Source organism: Diadema setosum, chromosome 8, assembly GCF_964275005.1.
Source record: "Diadema setosum chromosome 8, eeDiaSeto1, whole genome shotgun sequence".
Classification (NCBI taxonomy): Eukaryota; Metazoa; Echinodermata; class Echinoidea; order Diadematoida; family Diadematidae; genus Diadema; species Diadema setosum.
Window position 1 is genome coordinate 34,998,041 of NC_092692.1, and position 8,410 is coordinate 35,006,450.

The 8,410-nt window shown below is 36.3% G+C and overlaps 1 pseudogene; it reads left to right on the forward strand.

Moving 5' to 3' along the window:
- The first annotated feature begins 505 nt into the window (after positions 1–505).
- Positions 506–823, forward strand: LOC140232220 (peptidyl-prolyl cis-trans isomerase B pseudogene; annotated as a pseudogene).
- Positions 824–8,410: the final 7,587 nt, after the last annotated feature.

Genomic DNA, 8,410 nt, shown 5'->3' on the forward strand with positions numbered 1-8,410 from the left:
TTTGCCCGGAACATACGCTCTTCCGCTCGAACTGTGTTGCAGCCCTCTCATCGTGATGGTGAATAAATTGTGTGAATGTACCTGATGCACCTTATATCTAACTAATTAACTCTCTTCCATTGCGGAAAATGTGCCTTTCTATTGGGGGTATCATTCCCGCTCGGTAAACATCCTGTCACCCCCAGTAGTCAGTGCAACAACACCCATTTTCCCGCAACACTGGTGTCAGGAGTGGGATGCTGACTTTTACACGTGCCTGGACCAACAAGGGATTTATTGTTTCTCTCAAAATTAATGGAAGCGCAAACCACATGGAAAAGCAAAGGCTTATGACTTTTGTATCTGACAAATTCTCGGAGGATTAAATCGGAATCAATTTCTGCGTATGATAATTCTCTACTCAAGGACAATGAAGATCATAACTTTTCTCGCAATAGTAGCCCTAGTCTACTTACTAGTGCCAACTGATGCCAAAAGAAGTATGGAATTACCGGCGAAAGGACTAATGGTCATCGAAAGTGTTTTCTTGAACATTGAGACCGGAGACAACGAAAAGGTCAGAATTGAATCCGCGCTGGGACACAAAGGTAACAAGGCCCAACGCATCTTCAAGGATTTCATGATACGGGGCGGGAACCTCTATCGTGGAGATGACACTGGAGGTAAGACTGCGACAAATTTGATGGTGACAACTTCTCAGCTGAGCCATTACGGGTCTGGCTTGCCGAGTACGACCAGCGCTAACAGGGACGTGAATGGATCACAGTTTTTCATCGCGACCGTTGAGACATCTTGGCTGAACGGGAATTACATCGTTGAATAGACAGACCCGACACATATCACCATGACAACCGAGAGACATCAACCATATTCCACCATATGAGCGAAGAAAAAAAAAAAAAACAGCGGAATCAAACACCATGAAAAACTGAGAATAGCAATAAAAATTGTGTCGCACATTGGATTTGCAATTTCGTACGAGCTCACCCGACTTCATACAAAGGTGTTTTTTTTTTCTTTTACAATCAGTCATTTGCCGTTATTTTTTAATGATTATTGCACTCTCAATTTTGTGTTGTAGTGTTGCAATTTGGAAATACATGCACCTCCAATAATTGCTGGAGGCATGTGGGAAATTTCACTGCTGGTTATATGATTGCCTGCATTGCGTTATGTTTCGATATTCTGTAAAAATTTCGTGGAAATTGATGCGCAAGAGGTTTAGAAAAAATAGAAATATACAGTCTATGTAGTATAGTGTGATGAAATGTTGTGAAGTTGGCACGATGAAGACATATTGAAAACCCTGGCCAGGTTTGTCAATTAGATGATGATGATGATGATAAAAAGGTGCCTAAATGTGAAGAATTAAAGGAATAATTCGATTATGCGCATTGTTGTTCTGATATGGCTGTTGTCATTGGTGATTTGCCCTGCGACTCCGAAAAAGTTGCCTTAGCTGATATTTTTTCAGGCCGCAATGATCCAACTTGGAACAGCATATACAATGAATGACGCAACAGTTTATCGAAATATAACGAGAGCAATGTACGCAATTTGTTTAACTGGAGTAAATTGTTTAAGGTTGGTCAGACAAAATTTGGGAAGACGCCGCAGTTTTATTTTAGTGAAAATGGTTTTCGTTTTCTGACGAACGTTGTGGGTTTAGGGAGGCTATTGCCCTGCGCCTCAGATAAAAGGCGCCTTTGCTGGACGTGAATTCCAGGCCGCAATTGGTCCCCGATCCTATGAAATTTGTTGGATCACAGCTAAAATAATTTCGTTATGGCAAGAAAAAAAAAGTTTTATATTTTTTAGTTTGTGACAAAATTTTGACGGTATTAAGTGACTGGTTTGTGACGAAGAACACATGTTATGAAGATAACATGTCAAAACCGAAGGTTTCATTAGTGGTTTACGGTCATCCCTAGTAATCCATGTAGTTCAACAGTTGATTCGTCGGGTTATGGTTATTGATCTCTTGTGTCCGTCATGGTAAAGATATATCAACCAACATCCTGGGTCGTTTTATCGCGAGACGCATTTTACGACTTCGTAGCGATTATCTTTCTAGTTTTTTTAGGCGTTTTAGGGATACTCCTGTGCCCCGTTAGCCATTATGTTTCGATTTTTATACTCCTCGGTTTACTCCATGTTCTCCGTTCCCCATTTATTGCCTTCTCCTCTCTGTCTTCCTGTCTCTCTCCCACAACTCTGCTGTCCATTGGACACAATTCTACTTTCCAACTGGCCTACTTGGCCTTTGTCTGACAAAATTCATGGATAACATTTCGGTACACCTGGCATTCGGTATACCCTATGATGCATTTGTTTGTTTTCTTTTTCAAATTTACTTGCTTATTGGCTTTGTGTTTTTATGTGTCTTTGACGTTCAGTGAATATTATACTGAGGCTGCGATAATTTCGTACTGTAAAGTTCAACATCTATGTAGTTAATACCTGGTCGTATTAAGTTGATGTTTCTTTATTTGTTAGAATTAGAAAAATGTTCATACATGACAATAATTATTCAAACCGTCGATGTTTTGCCTTTTCCCTGTCTTAATTCTATCTTTTCTTCTTTCTTCGAATCCTCTGATTCTTTCCTTTTTTATCTTACTTTCCTTTTTTTTTCATTTTTTAATCATTCGAGTACATCATGTACATTGTTTTGGATGTCATTCTTTTGTGTTAATATGATTGTGATTTCGTATTCGTATTTGTCGCACTAGCAAACAGTAATTAGGTCAAAGAGTTAGGTTTGTACTATGTAGCCTATTTGTGAGCTTTTAGTCACGCACGCCATGATGAAATGAAATTGCATTCCGGTTTGCTCATTTAGTATTGATACAATAGTGAGTATTATTTAAACGTGTCCACAAGTCCTCTAAACAATAACGCTCTGTCGATGGGGGCATCGACTTCCGAGGAGGGGAGATAGTGTTACGAATATGGATAAGCAGAAACCACTGACCAGGGACCCACCTCCCTGCAGACCATGTAGAACAATAAGTGCCTTGTTGTAGATGAAAACCACTCACCCTCCGCAGCGAATTCTCGTGGGCTCAATGTTTACGTTCCGCACGTGCCAAGCACGCCCCTCCATGTTGACACTTTCTAGGGTTTCTCCTCCTAGGATTTTTGGCATAACTCTACCTCATAAAGTACCAAGTAGGGCACATTCCATAACAAGTGGGTTTCCGTTCTAGACTGAATCTCTGATAAAGTACACATTCCTTGCACATTCCGTAAATTCTGTCCATTCCTCGGATTACATCGTTTGGAATTTTATGTTGTGTATAGTCCACTAAAGAATTCTATGTTTTACCTAATATGAAGGTATACGCCCCAAATATTCTATGTTCCTCATAGTTTCCGCATAATTTGAATTGCCCGAATACCTTTGTAAGTTTAAAGAAATACATTGAGCATAGAGGTATAAATATCGATTGATCTGTCTAAGGAAGGGACTTAACTTTGTGGGACTTCGTGAATGAAGAGAACTTTACTTCTTAAGAGGAGCGACTTCTTGAATCTAAGGACTTTAGCGAAAGTCGTTGTGTCATGCAGTTAGAGTAATTAGGCAAGTCCTGTCATAACTCATATTGATCATGTACGTTTGTCAACATGAAGTATATCTGCCAATAAAATAGCAGTTTTTGCCCGGAACATACGCTCTTCCGCTCGAACTGTGTTGCAGCCCTCTCATCGTGATGGTGAATAAATTGTGTGAATGTACCTGATGCACCTTATATCTAACTAATTAACTCTCTTCCATTGCGGAAAATGTGCCTTTCTATTGGGGGTATCATTCCCGCTCGGTAAACATCCTGTCACCCCCAGTAGTCAGTGCAACAACACCCATTTTCCCGCAACAATATGTAGATATGCTTCCAATTCTGACTCTGATAAAACTTAAATATTAGACTCATCAAAAAAAAAATGCAGGAATTTTAATGTTTTTTATTGTTTTGGGGGGCCACCAAATTTTTCTCTCGGACCGCCAAAAATTTGAAATTGATGATTTTTGGCATGAAATCTCGCGGACAATCACAAGAGGAGACTGAGAGAGTCCTATAACGTGCCTGGATATCGAATAAATTGGGACAAAACAGCATACTTTAATAGTCACCTACTGAAAAGGTATACGCGAGACGAGGTATATCTTAAACTTAAACCAGATAAAGTACCATGTATTTCTTTAACTTAAACTTCTTTGCAATTTATCTTTAGTTCTATTATTGAAGCCATTATTGCACTGTCGTCAACATTTCCAGCTACTGTCATATCTTCTTACTCCGCTCATTAATTATGCGTATATGATTTTCACCAGTTAACATCCACAGTCGCATTTTGTATATTAATTGCTATATGATGTTCTTGAAAGTACTTTGTGCATCGTCATAATGCATGGTCTAATACTATAACCGAACATGTAATCTACATGAAGTGTGCTTTAATAAGATTCGCATGTATACATGTTAGTAATCAAACACATTCCAGGTGAACGTTACGTCCACCTCAATTGTCTACAAGTCTCCTGCTGTGTACTCTCAATTAATTTCAGTCCCCTATTTTTCAGTTTTTGAACTGATGTCACCCTTTGAAGGACAAGTTACGCGAACAAAAATTGAATCAAAAAACATTTACCATGTCATCAATAGGTAAATGTATGGACTGTAACCTATAATTTTGTAATGATTGTGCGCATTGATCGTTTACTGTAAGAGCTTGCTTATCATTAGAAAAAGAAAAACCAATTAAAGGAGACCTCCGGATGATTTTCAGATTTTCACATTTGAACATGAGGACAGAATTTCAGAATTTACGATAATTGGGATGAAGAATAAGAATGTTTTTTTGAAATAAATAACAAATTGCAGTGAACAAGGATGATGACATGGCAGGGTCACCATAGGAATGCATGAGTTGGGGCTCAAAGAAGCACAAAAAAGAAGGTATTCATGGATTTTACACAGGTGAACTCGCAAGCAAGGGGTATTGTAAAGGAATTACAATGCTACATTTCTGAAATATGTGAACCTCCTATGTCATTATCCTTGTTCAGTGTAATTGGTGTAAGGTTTTTCAAAGTATTGTTTCTCTGCTCAAGAACCACAATAAATTCCACAAATCTATACATGGAGCTATTGATTTATGTCCTAAATGAAGTAAAATTATGAAAATCGTCTGGAATGCCCTTTTACAATCTTTATTGTTAAAAATGTACGAAAGTGAATAATTTTCACCCAATACACTATCATGATAATATAAAGATTTTTTCTTGTTTGCCTTTTCTGGCGTTCAGGCAAGTTGGAATTCAGTTTAACATTCACGTATATTATATAATATGTGGAATTTTCTCTAGAGAGGTTCTTCTCAATATGATGTGAACATGGTACTTTTACCCTTTTTCCGTCTTTACTTTTTGTCGTTCATTGTTAAAATCAGGGGTAGAAATGATTGCCTTCGTTCTCAGGGCTATTTCTTTTATTATTTACTCTATGAAACGAATTTGATAATAGGAACCGACCAAGTCAACCTGAACAGTGCAAACATTTAGTTGGTTCCGTCATATTTCACACTTTTATTCGTAATCGACCTTAGCCTTGGTTCCGTATAGTTTGATTTAAAAGAAATAGCCTTGTGATATCATATTTTCTTTTGTATCATTGTATTTTATGTAGCTATGCGTTTCTATATTTCGAATTGTAATCTGAGGATATTTATGCTGCTTTTGTCCAGTGATATGTGTCGTACTTGGGTTTGTTGTGAAATATGAGAGATAAATTGAAATAGATTCAATTCAATTCAATCAGTTCTTTTCAGGTAACAGTTCGAATTTGTGATCGTGTTCGGGAGCAAATTTTAGCTCTTTGTTACCACTATAATTATGTGCAGATTTTTATCATGGAAATAGGTGCTTGTTCGTGTATCTAAGATTTTGCGACATGCGCTTGTTAAGGTTAATCACTTCATGTTCTCAATGTGTTTAGACACATACAAATTGCCATCTGCGGTGAGTGTTCAGCCGTTCATAGGGTTTGTTTGAGGGTGAGATTCTTTTATTTTTCGGCTTGAATCGTCGTGAACAAAATGGTTGTGCTAACCATGATGAATTTCGACTAAATCAAAGTTTTTCTTCACTTGTGGTTAATATTGAATGGATTTGAAATATATGCAAATAATGGAAATATGGTGGTACTGTGAACAAGATTTAGTCTGTTGATTACATGTAGTTTGTCTTTCTCGACCAAAAAGTTCATGTTGGGTTTGTTTGATGGGTGAAATTCTTTTATTTTGCTTCTTTAATCGTAGAAAACCAGAATAATAGAATGATAATGATAATAATAATAATAATGGAGTCTTTTGATGCACCATTTCTGTCACACAGTGGCACTACTGGCGCAAAAAGGTGAGATCTCCTCTCATATTGCTTCATTCAGGAAAAGACCACAATGAAAGAAATCACACAGTTACTGGAAAAAAAGGTTTTAACTCTTTCTTCAGCAGAGGGAATGTGGTCTGCACTCTCCGTTTCAAAGGCAGTGAGTTCAAGAGAGAAGAGCCAGACTTAAACATTAATTTGCGTCATATAATACTAAAAATGCTTCTTATTTGAATTTACCAATGTTATATCTGGTTTTCTCGAGAAAAAAAAAAGTTATTTTTACCAAGATTGCGAACATTGCATGTGTCCATCGAGTTGTATCGTTTGAGTTGGAAACTTGTGACTGAACTAAGGAAATTTACATTAGAATGTAAGTAATTTAGTGCATAAAAATTAAAATCCACTATTCTGTACTGAACGACATGAGGGAACTTAGCATGAGGTGATCGTGCTTTCTGCGTTATTGGACCAATATTGTGGAATCAGTTACCTATTTAGTTTCAAGGCAGCTGTCATCTACAGAAACATTCAAATCTAAACCGTATCTGTTGATCTTACACTGAGGACTATTATTGCAATCTTAAACGTTCGGAACAAGTTTTTTTTTTTTTTGGTAAGTGTTTATTTGTTGTTTGCCGTTTTCTTTTCTGTTGTCAACTTTGAACATATTTTATGATCGTTTCACTTTTTTTGAAGAATCATGAGCACACAAAGTTGGATCTGCACGCTATACAATCAGCCAATATTTTCTATAATAGTTATAATAATAATAATAATAATGGTAATAATAAACATGATTATATAATGATAATAATAATGATAATGAAATAATAAACTAATTCATTATAATTAGATAATAAATATTATTAGTAATATGTCTGGAATAATATGTCTGGACTATTGCGGCTGCCTGTCGAATTGTAAGACAGTCAAGTTTTGTTTTTGATTTTTTCTTGTCAGTGATTATTTTGAAGGCTTTTATTCATGTGTGCGTCAAAACTAATTCGATTGCAGAGTGTGATATTTTCTTTCGGAAGAATATAAGGAAAGTCTCAAAATCTACTTTCCCTGATTATTATTATATTGGCATTGAAGAAAATATGGAAAGCTGTATAAGAGCGCACTAAGTCGATGTTAGTGTTGTAATATTTCTCTTTTCTCAAGTTCATTGAAAGGATGATTTCAGGATTGAATTCCTAAACGACTAATATAAGAATCATATTCTCTCCTCCACTTCTTCGTCATATCCAGCATTACTATACATGGCCATTAGATATTTGGCCAGGACTTGGCACATTGCAGAGCCTTCTAATTTTGTTTGTTCAAGTACATTTTTCGTGAGTAACTTCCTGACAGCCTAAAGTTTAAATAACCTTTGTTTAAATGCGCATGAGGATGGAAATTTATTTCAAAAGACAATCTATTTTCAAGCAGTTATAAAAATGTTGAAAGCCAAGCAAAAAAATTAAATAAATAAATAAAACAAAAAACAGCAATCAAGCTGTTGATGAGTTAAAGGTAACGGGGAAAATCCAGTCCAAATATAAGTTAGTCTAATAAAAAAAAAGAGAGTAAAATATTACAAGTTCAACGGTACAAATTTGACTGCAATTGGATTGTTAAAAAAAAAGGAAGTTACGACATTTTGAAGTTTTGCTATTTATCCAGTGATAAGGACCATTAAACAATGTTAAAAGCCCTTGTCACTCCAGCTAAAGGTCGTAAAGGCTTATTCTAGAATTTATCATTTGCTTACAGCCGTTACTGCTATTATAATTGACACGTGGGGTAATTTCAATTAAAAAACAGTTTACTTTTATCCGGGATGGAAAATGGGAGGTATTTATGATCATAAAGAAATCGGTAAGCACTCCTGCAGATAACTTGTATGGCGTTTTGTACTGAAAAAAAAAGAAAGAAAGAAAGAAAGAACGAAAGAAAACGTATAAGACACTGAAAACCAATGTAGCAATACTGTAAAAGTGGATATTTTCGCGTGAGTAATGTTTCGTCCGGGTA